The following is a 17,583-nucleotide window of genomic DNA, read 5'->3' on the forward strand; positions in this document are numbered from 1 at the left end:
TATAGATCACTAGGAGGGTGAAGTTGATTCCAAGTTTGGAGTTGTTGTATGTTAGTTTTGTACTGGATGTGAGATGGGGGTGGGTGGGTGGTAACTGGGAATTTGCCCCATAGCTGGCCCTTCTGGAAAGTTTAATAATGTTTTCCTCACTTTTATTTTGCTTCTATCCCCCAATTCTCTCCTTTTTGCTATTTTTCATTTCCCCACTCTACTGTCTCATAACCACCTTTCTCACCATTGCATTCACTCCTACAAATGCTAGACCAGCTAACCTGACATACATTGTGTTTTACAGGAGCTCGAATCACATGTTTTTCATTCTGTTTTCTAATATATTTATGTTGAATTTTGTTGAAGACCTGTTTTGGATGGTATACAAGGACACCCCCCAGCCCCGCCCACTGATGCACTGGAATGGAACTACCCGAATGATACTTGTCCTTTGGCGTCAGCTGTGGGACTCCAGGACATGGGCCTTAATAATCCAAGCTCGGGAAGAGTGAGCCTGCGAAAGAGACCAGCTGGGTCTAGAATATTAAGTGCTAGGGCTATAGATTCTCAGGCAATGTCTGTCCATGGCAGGACATATGAATTTAATTACCTTCAATGTTAAGGGACTAGGAACACCACAAAAAAGAACCCAAATTCTTAGGTATTTAAAGAGACAAACTGTAGATGTGGCCTTCCTACAAGATACACATATGGCAGAAAAAGACATTCACAGGCTTAAATGGAGCTGGGTGGGCCATGTTTTGGGGGTGGGGTCCTCTTCCAAGTCAAGAGGGGTGGCAATCCTAGTTCTTAAGTGCATCTTGTTCAACCCCCATGTGTCTCAGAACTCTCAGTCCAATACAAATAGCTTGCGCATTGCATCACACACACACACACACACACACACACACACACACACACAGAGGAAACCTTGCCGGATTCCCCTTTACAAGTATATCCATACACACCATTGGTGACAAAAAGGAGTTCTGGGTGTCACTTGTGAAAAATCATCTGAACTGGATGGAAAGTCAAACTGCCTTTGCAGAGGCTGTGTTAGGGATGTGCCTGGAGCCAGTTTTCCTGGTTTGGCTCGGGTCCAGTTCGGATCCTGGCCATTGAGCTGCCTGAGCTGGCTTGTGAGCTGGCTCGAGGGGTATACCTGTGAAGAGGAATCCGGCAAGGTTTCCCCTTTACAAGTAAAGGGCTTTACTGAAAGTAAATGCGGTGATGTGGGGAGGAGGCGAGAAAAAAATTAGTTTTCTTTACCTTTGAAAACAAGCCGCCACTGGCTGCAGAGGCAGTGGGCAGTGGCAACGACAGGTAGTGGTGGCAGCAGGGGGCTCCTCCACCCCCATCTCCCCCCTCCTCCCAAATGACAGGCCGGTCAAGCTGCGGCCCATTTCAGTGGTGATGCAAATGGCCTCTACGCACACGCTATCACTCTAATGGGGCCATGCGTGTGCAGAGGCCCAAAACAGGCCACAACCTGCCTGGCTTGTCATTCAGGAAGCTGGGGGGTGGGGGGAGAGGAGTCCCCACCTCTGCTGCCCCCTGCCACTGCTGCTGCCGCCATCCCTGCTGGTGGTGGCAGCAGCTTGTTTTTAAAGGTAAAGACTACCTTTCTCTCTCTCTCTCTCTCTCTCACACACACACACACAACACACACACACACACACAGAGGTCCAGTTTGGGCATCAGCCTTCAAGCCGAGCTGGCTCAAAACCTTCAAGCCCAGCTAAATTCCAGTCGGCTCGCACACCCCTAGGCTGTGTGGACGGATCACTGTTCAGATAAGGCAGATGAGAAAACAAAGACCTGGGACCAGAAGACCTCAGTAATCTCCTCCCATTCCATGTAAGCCTATCCGAGAATTTTGCTCCTCTATGCAGGCCTTGCTTTGGGTCTCTCTGCTATCTGAAATATGGTGGGGAAATACCAGGGAGAGGGTTTTTTCAGCTGTATCACAAGGATTTGGAATGCCTTCCAAGGGAGGGACACTAGACTCCATCACTGCTGTTTTTAAGCAGGTGATGAAGACAGTCTTATTTAGGCAGGGCTTTCCCAAGTGAGAACTTTGCTATTGTTTATAATTATTCGTTCTAATTAGGGATGTTCATGAAAATGATTTTGTGTTCTGTTTCAAGCTCGAAACAAAATGCAAAACAGCCAGAATGTTCCATCAAAACAGCAATCAAGCAGGCTGTTTTGACAGAACAAACGTGAATGTTTGAGTGTTTCGGCCATATGAAACAATGGGGAAACTTGAAACTTGAAACATCACATAGGATTCTAGTGGGATTTGGGAGAAAGGTTAAAAATTTGTTAAAAATCACTCGCTTGCCCATTTCTTTTGTGTGTTGGACAGTAGGTAGCACCCATCATGCCCAGCCACTCAACCCACTTTGGTGTCCTTAGGAACTACCCATGGGGAACAATGGGGTGTTTGGAGTTTCCCCATTGATCCCTATGGCCAGAACAAGCTGTACTCACCAGATAGACTGCACACAAGTTTTGCATTGCAATTTGCAATGCATTTTGCAACACTGCCTTGAAAAATACTGGAGGTTAGACGCACACAGTAGAAGGGAATCAGTCTCTCCCAACACAGAACACACATTTCAAACACAATCAAAAAATGGCCAAAAAAGCATCACTAACCCAGAATCCACTGCCAGCCAAAGTGCCTGAGGAGAGCTGGTCTTGTGGTAGCAAGCATGACTTGTCCCCCTAGATAAGCAGAGTCCATCCTAGTTGCATTTGAATGGGAGACTTGATGTGTGAGCACTGCAAGATATTCCCTCTCAGGGGATGGAGCCACTCTGGGAAGAGCAGAAGGTTCCAAGTTCCCTCCCTGGCTTCTCCAAAGATAGGGCTGAGAGAGATTCCTGCCTTCAACCTTGGAGAAGCCAATGCCAGTCTGTGTAGACAATACCGAGCTAGCTAGACCAATGGTCTGACTCAGTATACGGCAGCTCCCTATGTTCCTATGCCAGCACTGCAGTAACTTTATTGCCACAAGTTGCTCTCACACACACAATTATGACTCCTTATGTTACTGCCTAGCACTGCATCAGCTGCTACAGCAGAACTCTTACTTAGCAGCAAGCATAGCCATAACTAGAGTTCAACTAGAGCAACTTCAGCCACATTTTGACTGAGTATACCTTGCAATGAAGACTGAAGAGCAGAGCAGAGCAGTAAGTGAAGCACAAGTTAAGTGTCAAGGCTAGACATGGAGCTCATCACAGCAATCACCAAGAAATATCACACACAAACACACACGTGTAGGACCTTTATTTACTCTAAGTCCTTTAGCACTGCACGGCCCAACAACAAGGTAGCCCCAGGAAAACGGACACAGACACCAGCTGGTTTTAGTCAATCAATGATTCATGTTTATTATAGTCAGTTAAACAGCAAGCTAGCTCCTAACTCTCTCTCTCTCTCTCTCTCTCTCTCTCACACACACACACACACACACACACACACACACTCACCAGCCCCACTCCAAAGATGATCAGTCTTTGAAAGGGGTGTTGGAAGAAGCGTGGAGGCCTCACTCTGGGTGGTGGTGCTTCTCAGGGGTCTTCTGATTTCCTGCCTGACTTATAAAGGGAAGTTTCCACCTCGGTTGGTACATCTGCAGTCCCCTTTCATCTCCGTGATCACAAGATGTACACATCCTATCTTTCCCAGTTCTTTCTCCTTTACAAATGTCTTCGGCAGTCCTCCCTGGGTTTCACCGATTCTTCAGGCCCTTGGCGTCTTTCCAAACATTGTCTGTGTTAGAGAGGGAGTGGGGCTGGGACATACTTGATGTCGCTCACTCATGCGTTCCTCCATACATACCATTTGTAAGCACTACCTAAGTATCCTAATTTGTCAAGATCACATGGCTCACTGGGTTACAGAAATGAGCTAGTACAGATTGGTATATTGCTTCTTATCTCCAGATCATTAAAAGCTTGCGGTTCAGCCAGTTATTTCAATATTACACATTAATATATTGTTTCTTGTTTCTGCATCTTTATAACTTGCAAGTTAGCCAAGTACTTTGTGCATCACTACTATCACAAAGCTAGCATAATTCTACACACGCACAGAGCTGCCGCTGTCAATTTCTTGCCGCAACACTGAGGTCTTTCAGACGACCTCACAGCTGCTGCTGGGCATGCTGCAGGGAAAGTAGACACTTGCCTGTCTTCCCTGGAAAAGAGCAGTGGCTGCACTCCCCTCCCCTATGCCGCACACCCACATGAGTGGCAGCGCAGCGACAGCAGGAGCTGGGAGTGGGAGACTTGTTCCCCCCTCCCGCATCCCAGGGAGTCCTGTGCTCAGCGCGGCAGCTCCTCCCGCCCCCCAGCTCACGGCCTGAAATGTCGATGGGCCAGGAGGAGGGAGCTCTTGAACCCAGCAGTGACCGCCCAGATGCAATTGCTGCGGCTAAACGCTGGGTTAAAAACTCAGGCTTAGTGTAGGGGCAGCACCAGAATTGGTGTGCCCTCGCCTGCGTGTGTGAACAGCCTCACTATCTCACAAACCACAACTCAAGGAAGGCAAGCACCCAAGTTCTCCCTCTGTCAATCTGAGATCCAGCAAAACCAGATTGTTAGAGCGGCAACAGCCCAGCATATTATACTCAGTGCTGGGAAAAGAAAACCACAGAATCAAACCTTCCTTCCTCCATCCGCCTGTCCTGATGTATCCTCTTCTTCATACGAGGCACAGTATGACTCTCTCTCTCTCTCTCTCTCTCTCTCTCTCTCTCTGCTTCCCAGTCCCTTCAAATACATTTTGAATTTGAAATTCCCTCCTTTTGTGTTCCTTCCTCCCCACCACCAGTTGGGGCACAGTTGCCCATGATAACACTTGATTTGTATGATAAGCAGCAAGGAGATTGCAAGCCAATCAAAAGCCAGTGCCAGAATACCAATCAGCAAGGGAAAAACAGACCTCCAAAATGGTGCTCGGAATGTTGAGATGTTTCTTTTGAAATGGGGGTGGTTTTGCTCCGAGCTCAAAAAAGGCCCTTTATTTAAAGGGTGTTCTGTTTCAAGCTCGAAACACTCAAAATGACCCATTTTGAGTCGAAATGATTCATTGTCATAATGTTCTGCACATTCCTAGTTCTGATTGGTTACTCTAGTCCAAGCCTGCTCAACTTAGGCCCCCCAGCTGTTTTTGGACTACAACTCCCATAATCCCCAGCCTCAATGGCCAATAGCCAGGAATTATGGGAGTTGTAAGCCAACATCTGCAGGAGGGCCAAAGCTGAGTAGCTCTGTGTCTAGTCTATTGTATCATTATGGTTTTAGCTTTGGTTTGTAAAAGAACCCACAGGAGATTGGGCAGTTTTACTCACTCACCTCTGCTTCAGTGCAGTGTCCAGGAGTCGCTGCCACCTCTCTGCTTTCAGAGAGAACTCAAGTTTGGATCTGAACCAAACTTTGGAGGATCCTTTCTGTCTCCACAGAGCGGGAGCCGGGCTTAGTTAATCCCTTCAGTTAAGTTTCCCTCTAAGTAGCTCAACCAAGTAGGCAGCAGCACATGGGGAACCGCAACTCCAGAGTCTCTGAGCAATGCACATGAGAAGTGAGATTGTTCTCTCTAAAAAAAATTACTTTATTAATCTACCGGGAGCAGGTCGTCATTTGCGGGTGGGGGAGGCAAAAGTAATTTCTAACTCCAAACACATCCCAAAGTCTGAAGCAAAACACATATCTTGATGAAGAATTGTCCAGCCAGTAGATGGAAATTAGCTGACACTTAACAAAGGCAACACACAACTTTTAAAGAGTTTCTTAGGCAAAGCACCTGGAAGGGTGGTGAGCCCCTTCCACCAATCAGAGGTAGGCCACAAGGACTTAGGTTGACAGTTCCTCAGCCAATGAGGAGGTGAGATGCCCCCCCCCCCCGCCGCCCCACCATGGGTAGAGGCAACTGTGGGGCACCTATCAGTAGTCCAAAGAGTTTTCAGTTACCATCCTCACCAGGTACACGGGGTGCAAAGTTTCTCCTATGTTAGACAGGATTAGGGGGTTGATGAATGGCAGGTCAGGTAGGCACTGTAGACATGATGTTCTCGCTTCAAAATGTTGGAGGCTGACTCCCATCGTGCACGTGGTTCCTTGACAGTTTGGTTTTTGTATTCTGTTATGTCCAGTTTGTTAAAGTCACTTTGAATGGCTTTCATATTCTGTTATGTCCACCTTGTTAAAGTTACCCAGTAGAAAGTTGGGAAAGAAATGGAAGGTGGTGGTGGTGATAATGATGATGATTTCAGCTCTTGCAGAAATTGTGCTGCTCTGTTTCTCAAGCAGAAGTATTAAATGTTCACTGGCAAAGCTGGAGGATTCCCCCCCACTCCTTTCCGCCTCACACACACATCCATTGGAGCATGTTCTGCTGCTTCTAACATGGCTTGAAGGTTTACAAAAAAGTTCTCTATTCCGGCAAACTATATGAACTTTGTCAGCAGCTTTGGATAAAGAATGCCCTTTTTTTCCACTAGAGGGCACCAGAGGTTGTTTTTCTCTTTAATTTCTTCTGGTTTATAAAACAGACTGCTAATTAGCCAATAATGGAGTCTGATTTATACAAATACAAAACAATGGTTTTTAAATCTATACAAAGCAGCAAACCCATGGAGACTAAGTAGTCATTAAAAATGCTTTGATAACTCTGCAAATCATTGGATCCAGGAAACAGTAAGCAAATCAGATTAACTTGCTGAGCCAGGGAAGGCTAATCTCATTTACAGGCAAAAATTGGCATTTGTGTGGCTAACCAGTAAGGCTCCATCCATCATCCAAAACACTCCAGTGGACTAAAAGCAAAGCAGAGCAAAGCAATGCTTCTTAAAGAGATTAGGCAGGGAATCGCTGATTAGACCTATCCAGTTCAGAGGTTCCCAAACTAGAGTGGATAAAAAGAGTGATTTTAAGCAAATAATTTTTCCCCTGGGGAATATTAAGATTATATTACAAAACAAGAATTACGCACATTTGGGGGGGGGGGGAACCATGCTTAAATTGAGTCTTCCTAACAACAATGTAAACAGTGAAAATTGAGTTTTCCCAAGTCCCGACTAGTGATTTAAATCATTATTTCAATCAATGTGATTTAAATCAAATGTCCTAAACTACCCTGTCCTAAACTTCATAGCAAGTTATCCTAATGTGAGAAAAATTGTTTAAGCCATTCCTCCTTTGTGCCTCACAACTACTTTTTTCAAAATATAAAATCTTACTCCTGGTTGAACCTGTCCAGATCCGGAAACTGCAACATACAAGACTATAACTCTTGATTTCATGGCTATTAAACACCATAATTTACTGTTCGATCATCCATTCTCTCTCTCTCTTTTTAAACTGTTCTGGGAGCACAGAGAACACCAGCCATCAGAGTAACACTTCTTTACTGTCTTAAAGAAATAGGCAGATTAAACAGAAATGTTTTCTGCTCAGGCTTCATTCCCACCAAATGCTAACACCGCCCATTCGCTGGGACATACTGTATAATACACATCTATCCGTGTATATATACTGGTCAACTGAACTGAGGATTGTCCACAAACACTTATGCTACAACAAAGGTGTTACACTTTAAGGTACCACAATACTATGTTATCCCCCCCCCCCCGAATATAAAATAAGCAGCAGGTGTTTCCTTAGGGTGCAATCCACTCCAGTTAAAAGTCCTCTTAAGGACCCCAGGGGTCTCAGACTTCAGCACTCTGGCTCTTGTTGAAGGACAGTATCATCTCCAGAGACTGTGGCCAGGAGCCAAAACCAAGAACCTATCTAAGCCCGGCAATTGGCATATCAAGCTCAGCTCTCTGGCCCATCACTCACACACAGATACAACGGGCAAGGACCGGAAATGGCTTTTCCAGTGAGGATGCCACAGCTGTGGAAGCTGGAGAGTGACTTCGGGCCCCCTGACTGAACGGCCTTTATTGTATGAGGTTTACTTCCAAGCAAGTGTATTGCATGCAATTTCTTTTGGGAGGCTCACAGGGGTTTGGTTTTAAAGGAGAGTCATAAAGTCTAAGGGACCAGTAAATCCCCTGTACCCCGTCAAGGATCGGCAGTCGGCACTACACACCTATGAGACTGGTTGTAGTACGGCAGAGATAGTAAAAGGAAGCAAGTTTAGGTCACATATGTTATTAACTCTTAAACATTAAAGACTACCTATTTCTAAGCATACTGAGCAAAATACACATTGCTAAGCAATCTTGTACCAAAATGATTCGACCAGATCTCACCACCCTAAAAACCACAGAAAAGCCCAATCCCCTTAATTATTCTGAGGTCTGCTAAATGTGATCTTAGCAACACATTCAGTCTTCTCCGCCACCATTAATTAGATGAGGTGTCAGAAAGGCCCTTCACATTTGCACCCTCCTTCCCCTTTCAGGCCGGAGAACTTCTTATCAGTTTCTTGGCTCTCAGCCCTCTGATTCCAAGTCGACCTTCCATAGGGGCCCAGCACATTCCAAACCAGACTGCATCAAGCAACAAGTTATTAACTTCTCAAAGTGAAGCTGAAGTTCACACTTTTAAGACTTTGCAAGCAACATGTTAAATCCAGAATCCTATCCGATGTTGTATCACAAAGGATACTGGAAAGAAGCCCTGAGACTGAGCAGCCTCTTTCCTGTCTGTGATGCCAGAGGTGTAACTATAATTGGGCAAGGGGAGACAGTTGTCTGGGGGCCCACTGCTTTGCCCCCCCCCGGAGGCAAGTCACATGACTGACTCCCCCCAGCCGCGGACCTGCCCAGGCTTTCTTCAGTTGTATTCATCCTCCAAAATTGATGTGAGTGTTAAGACCTGAAGCTACCAGAACAGCATGTTTTTCTCTGGTACCATTAAATGACTTGCATTGTCCACAATTTACAAAACCTTATAGAAAATAATTTAGGATGATGTTCTATTGTGGCACATAGGAGAGAGAGAGAGAGAGAGAGAGAGAGAGAGAGAGAGAGAGAGAGAGAGAGAGAGAGGTTTTACTTTGCTTTTTGTTACCACTATTCAGCCTCATTTAAGATTTCTTTACTTCATGAGCTGAGCTTCAGTGTGTGGGGGGGCATTTTAAAATCTTGTCTCTGGGCCCACTCCAACCTTGCTACGCCCCTATGTGATGCCTCCTCTGTGCCCCACAAACTGGCAGTATGATTGGGAGGCTTACTTGCAACTGGAAGACACTCGGTGCGCTGGGGCAGGTTGCCCACTATAGCTCCTCCACACGACTATCAGCTGTTTGTTGAGTGGGTGGGGCTTATGGAGGCCTCTCTGCCAGCCTCCCTGAACATCCCTGCTGGATCAGGCCCAAGGCCCATCTTGCCAACATCCTGTTTCGCACAGTGGCCCACCAGATGCCGCTGGGAGCCCACAGGCAGGAGTTGAGGGCATGCCCTTTCTCTTGCTGTTACTCCCCTGCAAATGGTATTCAGGTATCCTGCCTCTAAGTCTGGAGGTGGCCCACAGCCCTCCAACTAGTAGCCATTGATAGACCTCTCCTCCATGAAGTTATCCAAAGCCCTCTTAAAGCCATCCAGGTTGTGGGCTGTCACCACATCTTGTGGCAGAGAATTCCACAAGTTGATTATGTGTTGTGTGAAAAAGTACTTCCGTTTGCTGGTCCTAAATTTCTTGGTAATCAATTTCTTGGGACGACCCCTGGTTCTAGTGTTATGTGAGATGGAGAAAAATTTCCCTCTATTCCCTTTGTCCACACCATGCATGATTTTATAGACCTCTATCATGTCTCCCCACAGTCATGAGTCTTTCTTCTAAACTAAACAGCCCCAGGTGTTGTAGTCTGGCCTCATAAGGAAGGTGCTCTAGGCCCCTGAACATCATGGTTGCCCTCTTCTGCACTTTTCTCAGTTCTACAATGTCCTTCTTTAGATGTGGTGACCAGAATTATACGCAGTACTCCAAGTGTTGCTGCACCATAGTTTTGCTGCACCATAGCATTATAATATTAGCAGTTTTATTTTCAATCCTCTTCCTAATGATCCCTAGCATGGAATTGGCCTTTTTTTCACAGCTGCCACACATTGAGTTGACATTTTCAATGAACTGTCTTGGTCAGTCACCAACAGCTCAAATTCCATCAGCATATACTTGGAGTTGGGGGTTTTCGTCCCAATGTGCATCACTTTACACTTGCCAGCATTGAACTGCATTTGCCATTTTTGTCGCCCACTCCCCCAGTTTGGAGAGATCCTTTTGGAGCTCCTCACAATCTGTTTTGGATTTCACTACCCTAAATCATTTGGTATCATCTGCAAATTTGGCCACCACACTGCTTACCCCAACTTCTAGATCATTTATGAATAAATTTAAAAGCACCAGTCCTAGTACAGATCCCTGGGGGATCCCACTTCTTACTTCTCTCCATTGTGAAAACTCTCAATTTATACCTACCCTCTGTTTCCAGTCCTTCAACCAGTTAGCAATCCACACATGTACTTGTCCCCTTATCCCATGACTGCTAAGTTTCCTCAAAAGTCTTTGATGAGGGACTTTGTCAAAAGCTGTTTGAAAGTCCAGGTACACTATGTCAGCTGGATCACCTTTATCCACACACTTGTTGACACTCTCAAAGAACTCCAAAAGGTTTGTGAGGCAAGGTTTACCTTTGCAGAAGCCATGCTGATTCTTCCCCAGCAGGGCCTGTTCTTCTATGTGCTTTACAATTTTATCCTTGAGAATACTTTCCACCAATTTGCCTGGAACAGATGTTAAGCTAACCGGCCCATAATTTCCCGAATCGCCCCTGGGTCTCTTTTTGAAAACCGGTGTTATATTTGCTACTTTCCAGTCCTCTGGTACAGTGCTTGATTGTAGGGATAAGTTATATATTTTAGCAAGGAGGTCAGCAATTTCACACTTGAGTTCTTTAAGGACTCTTGGATGGATGCTGTCTGGCCTTGGAGATTTACTAGTCTTCAATTTTTCCTGACAGTTTAGAACATCAACTCTTATCACTTCTATCTGACTCAGTTCTTTAGCCTCCGTCCCTGAAAAGCCTGGTTCAAGAACAGGTATATGCTTGGTATCTTCTGCCATGAAGACAGATGCAAAGAATTCATTTAGCTTCTCTGCAACCTCCATATCCTCCTTAATAATCCCTTTCACTCATCCATTGTCTAATGGTCCAACCGCCTCCCTGGCAGGTTTCCTACTTCTGATGATATATTTTGATGATGTTTTTGTTATTCCCCTTGATGCTTTCAGCTAAATGTTCCTCAAACTCTTTTTCACCTCTCTTACTGTCACCTTGCATTTCTTTTGCCAGAGTTTATGTTCCTTTCTGTGCTCTTCATTTGGGCAGGCCTTCCAATTTCGGAAGGAAGTCTTCTTCTCCTTTATGGCTTCCTTGACTTTACCTATCAGCCATGCTGGCATCCTCCTGGACTTAGTGGTACCTTTCCTCCTTTTTGGTATACATTCCTCCTTTGGTATACATTCTAACTGGGCTTCTAGTATTGTGGTTTTCAGTAAACTCCAGGCATTCTGGAGTGAAGTGTCTCTCCTGATTTCCCCTTTCAGTTTTCTTTTCACCATGCTCCTCCTTTTGGAGAAGTTTCCTCTTCTGAAATTCAAAGTGTCTGTGTTAGACTTCCTTGGTGATTCTCTCCCCGCGTGTATGCTGAATTGGATCACACTATGGTCACTGTTCCCTAAAGGGTTGATGACACTGACAACCTGCACCAGGTCCTGGGTGCCACTCAGGATTAAATCCAAGGTCGCCTTCACTGGTTGGTTCCAAGACCAACTATTCTAGGGCACAGTCACACAGCATATCTAGAAATTTGACCTCTTTGTCATTACCTGACTGTGAATTTACCCAGTCTATGTGTGAGTAATTGAAGTCACCCATTATTACTGTCCTGCCTCTCCTTGATGCCTCCCTGATTTCCTTCTGCAACTCTGGTCACTGTCAGCGTTTTGAGGATAAAATTGTAAAGCACATAGAACAGTCCCTGCTGGGAGAGAACCAGCATGACTTCTGCAAAGGTAAATCTTGCCTCACAAAAAATACAGAGGTACTTTTTCACACAATGCATAATCAACTTGTGGAATTCTTCGTTCCCTCAAGACCGAGGTGGCTACCAGCCCTGGAGTGGGATGCCTCTATTATATCCCTGAAGGTCTCGTCCACATGCCTCTCTGTCTCTCTGAGCTTCTCCAGATCCGCCACCTTGGTCTCAAGGGAACGAACTTGTTCCTTGAGAGCCAGGAGCTCCTTGCACTGAGCACACACCCATGACTTCTGCCTATGGGGCAAATAGTCATACATGTGACACTCTGTGCAATACACTGGGAAATGCCTCCTCTCCTGCTGGCTTTCTATCTTCATAACCGGGTTTGTTGGCTGTTCACAGTATTTGTAGATAGTTTATTAGCAAGTTCGGTCTTAGCTGTATTGGTGTTGTTTAAATGTTCAAACTTCCTTTCTCAAGAATATAAAGGAGGGAGTAGTACTTACCTTCTCTTCCCACTGGGCTCCTTGTGATCAAGCGGACTTGTTTCAGGCTCCCCCCAGGGGCGTAGCTATAATTGAGCAAAAGGGTTCAAAGGGTTCAGCTCCTGAGGGCCCTCCAGGTCCACCCCTCCCTATTTTCTTCATTATCTCCCTCACTCTGGGGGGCCACCAGCGAGAGGGATGAACACGGCCCCCTCTCCCCAGCTACGCCCCTGGATCCCCCACTATACTCTTGAGCCTTCACCCTTGTATTCAAGACCCCGCAAACAAACTGACTGTGCTCAGGAATGTGACCCCTCCCACAAGCGGAGGCAGGCACTCACTTGGAGGGAAGGGAATCCCCCGCTCAGGCTGCTCTTCGGTCAAAGACACAAACACTTCTATCCAGCCAGAAAACAAACCCTAGAAAATCTCCAGCCTTAACAGACTTAGTTTCTCCTTCCCCTCTTGTTTTTTTTGGCGATTTATTTATTTATTTATTTATTTATTATTTCTTTGCTGTGTTCCCTCGCTTGATGTCTTCTTTAGGAGAGAAATACAAGCTTGTTGCTTCCTCTTGCTCCCAGACCAGCAGGCAACCAGCAGGCAACCTCTCTAGTGTGGACTGCCTGGCAGGCTGCCTGTAGGCGCAGCAGTGAAGAAAGGAGGCAGAGTGGCCCGCACTGGCTGCCCACCAGAGCTCTGTGCACACCTTCTGAGCTGCCCCAACCCTGCAGCTACCACCTACTGGTTGCTGAGCCTGTGTCTGCCCCCTCCGCAGAGCCAGTAACAAGAATCCATTGGAGGTGAGTTGTCTTTTATTTGTGTTTGTTTGTTTGTTTGTTTGTTTGTTTGTTTGCAAATGTTCTCTGGCCCGGACCTGTGGATTTGTGCTGAATGATCAAGAAGGTGTATAGATTCTTTGAGGTGTTGCTTAGCTTTCCCCCCTCTCAAAATGCACTCAAGCCCACACCAGTGGGTTTATGATGAATGATCAAGAAGATGCATGGGCCCTTCAGTTGTTCAGCAGGTGGGGAGAGCTGGCTGAGGCAGAGCGTTCTGAGTGCTGCTGCCTCTGTGCCTGCCTTCCTGTGCCTGCCTGCCTGCACCAATGGGAAGCTGTGTGAAACCATGAGGTGTGTGTGTGTATAAAGAAGTGGGGGAGGATGCTTGTTTTGCAAGGGAGGCCCCAGTGACCCACTAGCTGCAGCCTCCAAAATTATTTAGCTGCATCTCTGGCCTCCACTGAATGTAGAAAGCAAGCCTAGAGAGATGTTAAAAAAAATTTGGCAGGGGAGAGAATGTTCAGGAAGGAAGAGCTTCAGTAAGAGTTGGCAACCACTCTGCAAGTATTTGTTTGTTTGTTTAACATATTTGTATGCCGCCCAAAATGCAAGTCTCTGGGTGGTATACAACTGTTCCTTTTGCTATGAAAACCACTTGAATGTAATTGTTGATTATTAACAAGAAGTAGGGACCTGCAGCAAAAGATTGCATTATATCCCTGATGTGGAAGTGCTACCTGATCCTGTGGCTAATCTTGGTGAAAAAACAAAAGCTAACAACAAAGACAGGAATCCCTTTAACTTCATATGCACATTCCCACCTCCCCATTTGTTTTTTTGTTTTGTTTTGCTGGGGGGGGGGCCACCGGTGTTCAGCCCCATTTCCTTTTCATCCAGCCCGAAAGCTTCAAGAGTTAGTATTACGCAGCAAGGCTCTTTAGTGTTGTGTTGCTGCTACAGAGTGAGCTATGGCACATTTCTTCTGTTAAGTTCTCTTGTGGTTATCTGAACCTCCAGAGGATTCCCATAAGAGTTATTATTATTATTATTATTTTGCATTTATATCCCACTCTTCCTCCAAGGAGCCCAGAGTGGTGTACTACATACTTAGGTTTCTCCTCACAACAACCCTGTGAAGTAGGTTAGGCTGAGAGAGAAGTGACTGGCCCAGAGTCACCCAGCTAGTTTTATGGCTGAATGGGGATTTGAACTCGCGTCTCCCCGGTCCTAGTCCAGCACTCTAACCACTACACCATGCTGGCTCTTATGAGGAAATTTCCTAAAAATTTACCCACCAGCACCTAGGAGGGCATGTCTTTATAACACCAAGAGATTAATTGTGACAACCCTCCCCTTGGGAAACACAATGAGGTTACCTTACAGGTGATGTGTAGAGACTATCAGACAGCTTCCTCCTCAGAAGGAGAAGAGCTTGTGGACTAGGACCGGGGATGGACTAGGACCGGGGAAAGAGCCAGCGTGGTGTAGTTGTTAGAGTGCTGGACTAGGACCAGGGAGACCCAAGTTCAAATCCCCATTCAGCCATGAAACTAGCTAGGTGACTCTGGGCCAGTCACTTCTCTCTCAGCCTAACCTACTTCACAGGGTTGTTGTGAAAAAGAAACTCAAGTATGTAGTACACCGCTCTGGGCTCCTTGGAGGAAGAGCGGGATATAAATGTAAAAATAATAATTTTAAAAAGCTGAAAACTCTCCTGCTCATTTTGTTCAAACTCTCCTTCTCCCCCATTGCCACAGTTCCATTAGCTCCACCCACCTGCTTGTCTGTTAATGTCACACCCTCGATCTCAGACAGTGAGGAGGAAGGGGAAGCTGTCAACATTCCAGCCGATGCCCCGGGGTGTCTGAGGGGCAGAGCCCTGCTGTCAGTTTCCAAGAAACGGCTGAGGCAGATGATTTAGAGCAGGCACAACAACCTGAGACAGCAGAAACCGTGATGGACCAATCAGAAGAGGAGCTATCTATGCAAGCAACCTCCACTGACTCCACAACAGAGGAGAATTACAAGACGGAGAACACAGCTAGAGACTATTAAGAGGAGTAAACGCCTCTTGCAGAGGGCCGATAAGCCTTGAATTCCTGCCAGCTGGGAGCTCTCAGCTTGTGCTATAAATTGCGTCACCAGCTTTCTATTCACTGCTGGAAAGCAACGTTTGTCAACTTCCATATCGACAGCTTGCAGCCAAGCCCGATAAGAAGAACTGTGTCCCAGTCGTATCTTGTATCTTGTTTCTGCAACTCCGTTGGAGACTGTGAACTTCCCTGCCAGGTGGCCAGATACTGACAGTTAAGCTGCACTCTAAGCACATTAACATTCTGTTCCATTGATTAACATGGAGGCAATTTGGGTGAGTTTTGGCCCCCTTAGGGTTGTTTCTACCACTGTTTTTAAACACCTCAACTTTTTTAATACTGCGACTCACCCCAGGCCTGGCCACAGGTGCTCCAGTTATCTGTCCATAATAATGATAATCTTCCCAGCTCTTTCTAAAATGGTATATAGATAATTATAATGCTATAATCAATAGTACATGGTGATAAGCATAAGGAGAAATTAGCAGCTATCATGATTACATATCTATCAACCAATTGTGTCTTTGAAGAGAATCATCCAGGAGGAGTGAATAAGATAAGAAGCCAAGCTTCCTCCTGAGGCACCTTTATTCTCCTCCACATACACACACCCTCTTGAGGAGGAAAAGGGGAGGCGAGAGCATGTTGCTTAACTGAGAGGCAAAAGCCCTATCCACACATTATGTTCAACACCCATTCAATATGTGTACAGTGTACACAGTACAGCTCTGCACACAGGTACATTTATTCACATCTTATGGCGAATGCAGGTACAGCAGTATACCTCCTGTCTGTGTTAGAAGTGAGAATTCTACAGCATTGACTCTTAGCACCGCAGTAACTGCTGAGGACCACTAGAGGCATGAGAAGTTATTATTTTTCTTTATGTTTTACATTTATATCCCGCTCTTCCTCCAAGGAGCTCAGAGCAGTGTACATGGTTATTTTTATCCTCACAAAAACCCTGTGAGGTAGGTGAGTCTGAGAGATACATGACTGGCCCAGAGCCACCCAGTGAATTTCATAGTTGAATGGGGATTGGAACTCGGGTCTTCCCGGTCCTAGTCCAACACTCTAACCACTACGCTATGCTGGCTCTAGAGGCAGCTGGAACTGTTCAGTTGTCGAAGGCTGGTGGAACATAGGAGGCTGCCACATACTGAGTCAGACCATTGGTCTATCTAGCTCAGTATTGTCTAGCTCAGACTGGCAGCGGCTTTTCCAAGGTTGCAGGCAGGAATCTCTCTCAGCCCTATCTTGGAAAAACCAGGGACGGAACTTGAAACCTTCTGCTCTTCCTAGAGCAGTTCCATCCCCTCAGGAGAATATCTTACAGTGCTCACACTTCTAGTCTCCCATTCATGTGCAACCAGGGTGGACTCTGCTTAGCTAAGGGGACAAGTCATGCTTGCTCCCACAAGAGCAGCTCTCCTCTCCTCATCATAGTACCTGTTTGTGTGTGTTTTCTATGTCTCTCTCCATATGTGATGTTTTAATAAATCTTTATTTGTTTTTTGAATTCAGCCTACTGTCTCCACATAATCTCTTGGGTTAAACTTCTTCACCACCAGAGCATACTCTGCAGTGTGAGGACTTTAATGTTTCTCCTCACACCCCTCAATACTACCTCTATCATGCATTTGAGGAGCTGGTACACAGATTCACTATTAAAATAAACTCAGGTACAGTCATTCACACAGAAATATGTACACCAGTTTTTCATCTCTGTGCAGAATGAGTTTTGTTCTGGGCAGCAATATGAAGGCACTATGTGCACACATGCATTCAGAGTGAGTGGGGCCTTCTTAATTCAACCTGAGCAGGATCTAAAATTAACTGAGTGGACATCAGAAAACCTGTGAGCGTGCGCACGCACAGCTTAGAGGGAACAATGACATACACGTGTACAGACACCTGAACACAGGAACAATACAAAGGTCTGAATAGGGCTAGTCTCTCAACACTCATCTTGGACAATTCTCACACAGCAGTTCAGCACCTTTCAGCAGAAGCCTCTCAGAGCAGCAGCCAGACAGCAGCATTTGGAGGGGGTCCACACCATTGCACAAGTGGGTGCATTGTAAATCTGACACTGATGAAGTCAGATTGTGTGCAGAATTCATAGGATACATAGGAAGCTGCCATATACTGAGTCATGCCATTGGCCCATCTACCTCAGTATTGTGTACACGGACTGGCAGCGGCTTCTCCAAGGTTGCAGGCAGGAG

At 45.9% G+C, this 17,583-nt stretch overlaps 1 long non-coding RNA gene across 1 annotated transcript; it reads right to left on the reverse strand.

The window, feature by feature from the left end:
• Nucleotides 1-5,592: 5,592 nt before the first annotated feature.
• On the reverse strand, nt 5,593-15,180 carry LOC128340812 (uncharacterized). The gene is made up of 3 exons (XR_008313992.1): nt 15,039-15,180; nt 12,502-12,566; nt 5,593-6,909 (listed from the first exon to the last, which is right to left on the reverse strand). It is a non-coding gene; the product is annotated as an uncharacterized LOC128340812 (long non-coding RNA).
• Between the last annotated feature and the right edge of the window lie 2,403 nt (nt 15,181-17,583).

This window comes from Hemicordylus capensis, chromosome 1 (genome assembly GCF_027244095.1).
Source record: "Hemicordylus capensis ecotype Gifberg chromosome 1, rHemCap1.1.pri, whole genome shotgun sequence".
NCBI classification, from domain to species: Eukaryota; Metazoa; Chordata; class Lepidosauria; order Squamata; family Cordylidae; genus Hemicordylus; species Hemicordylus capensis.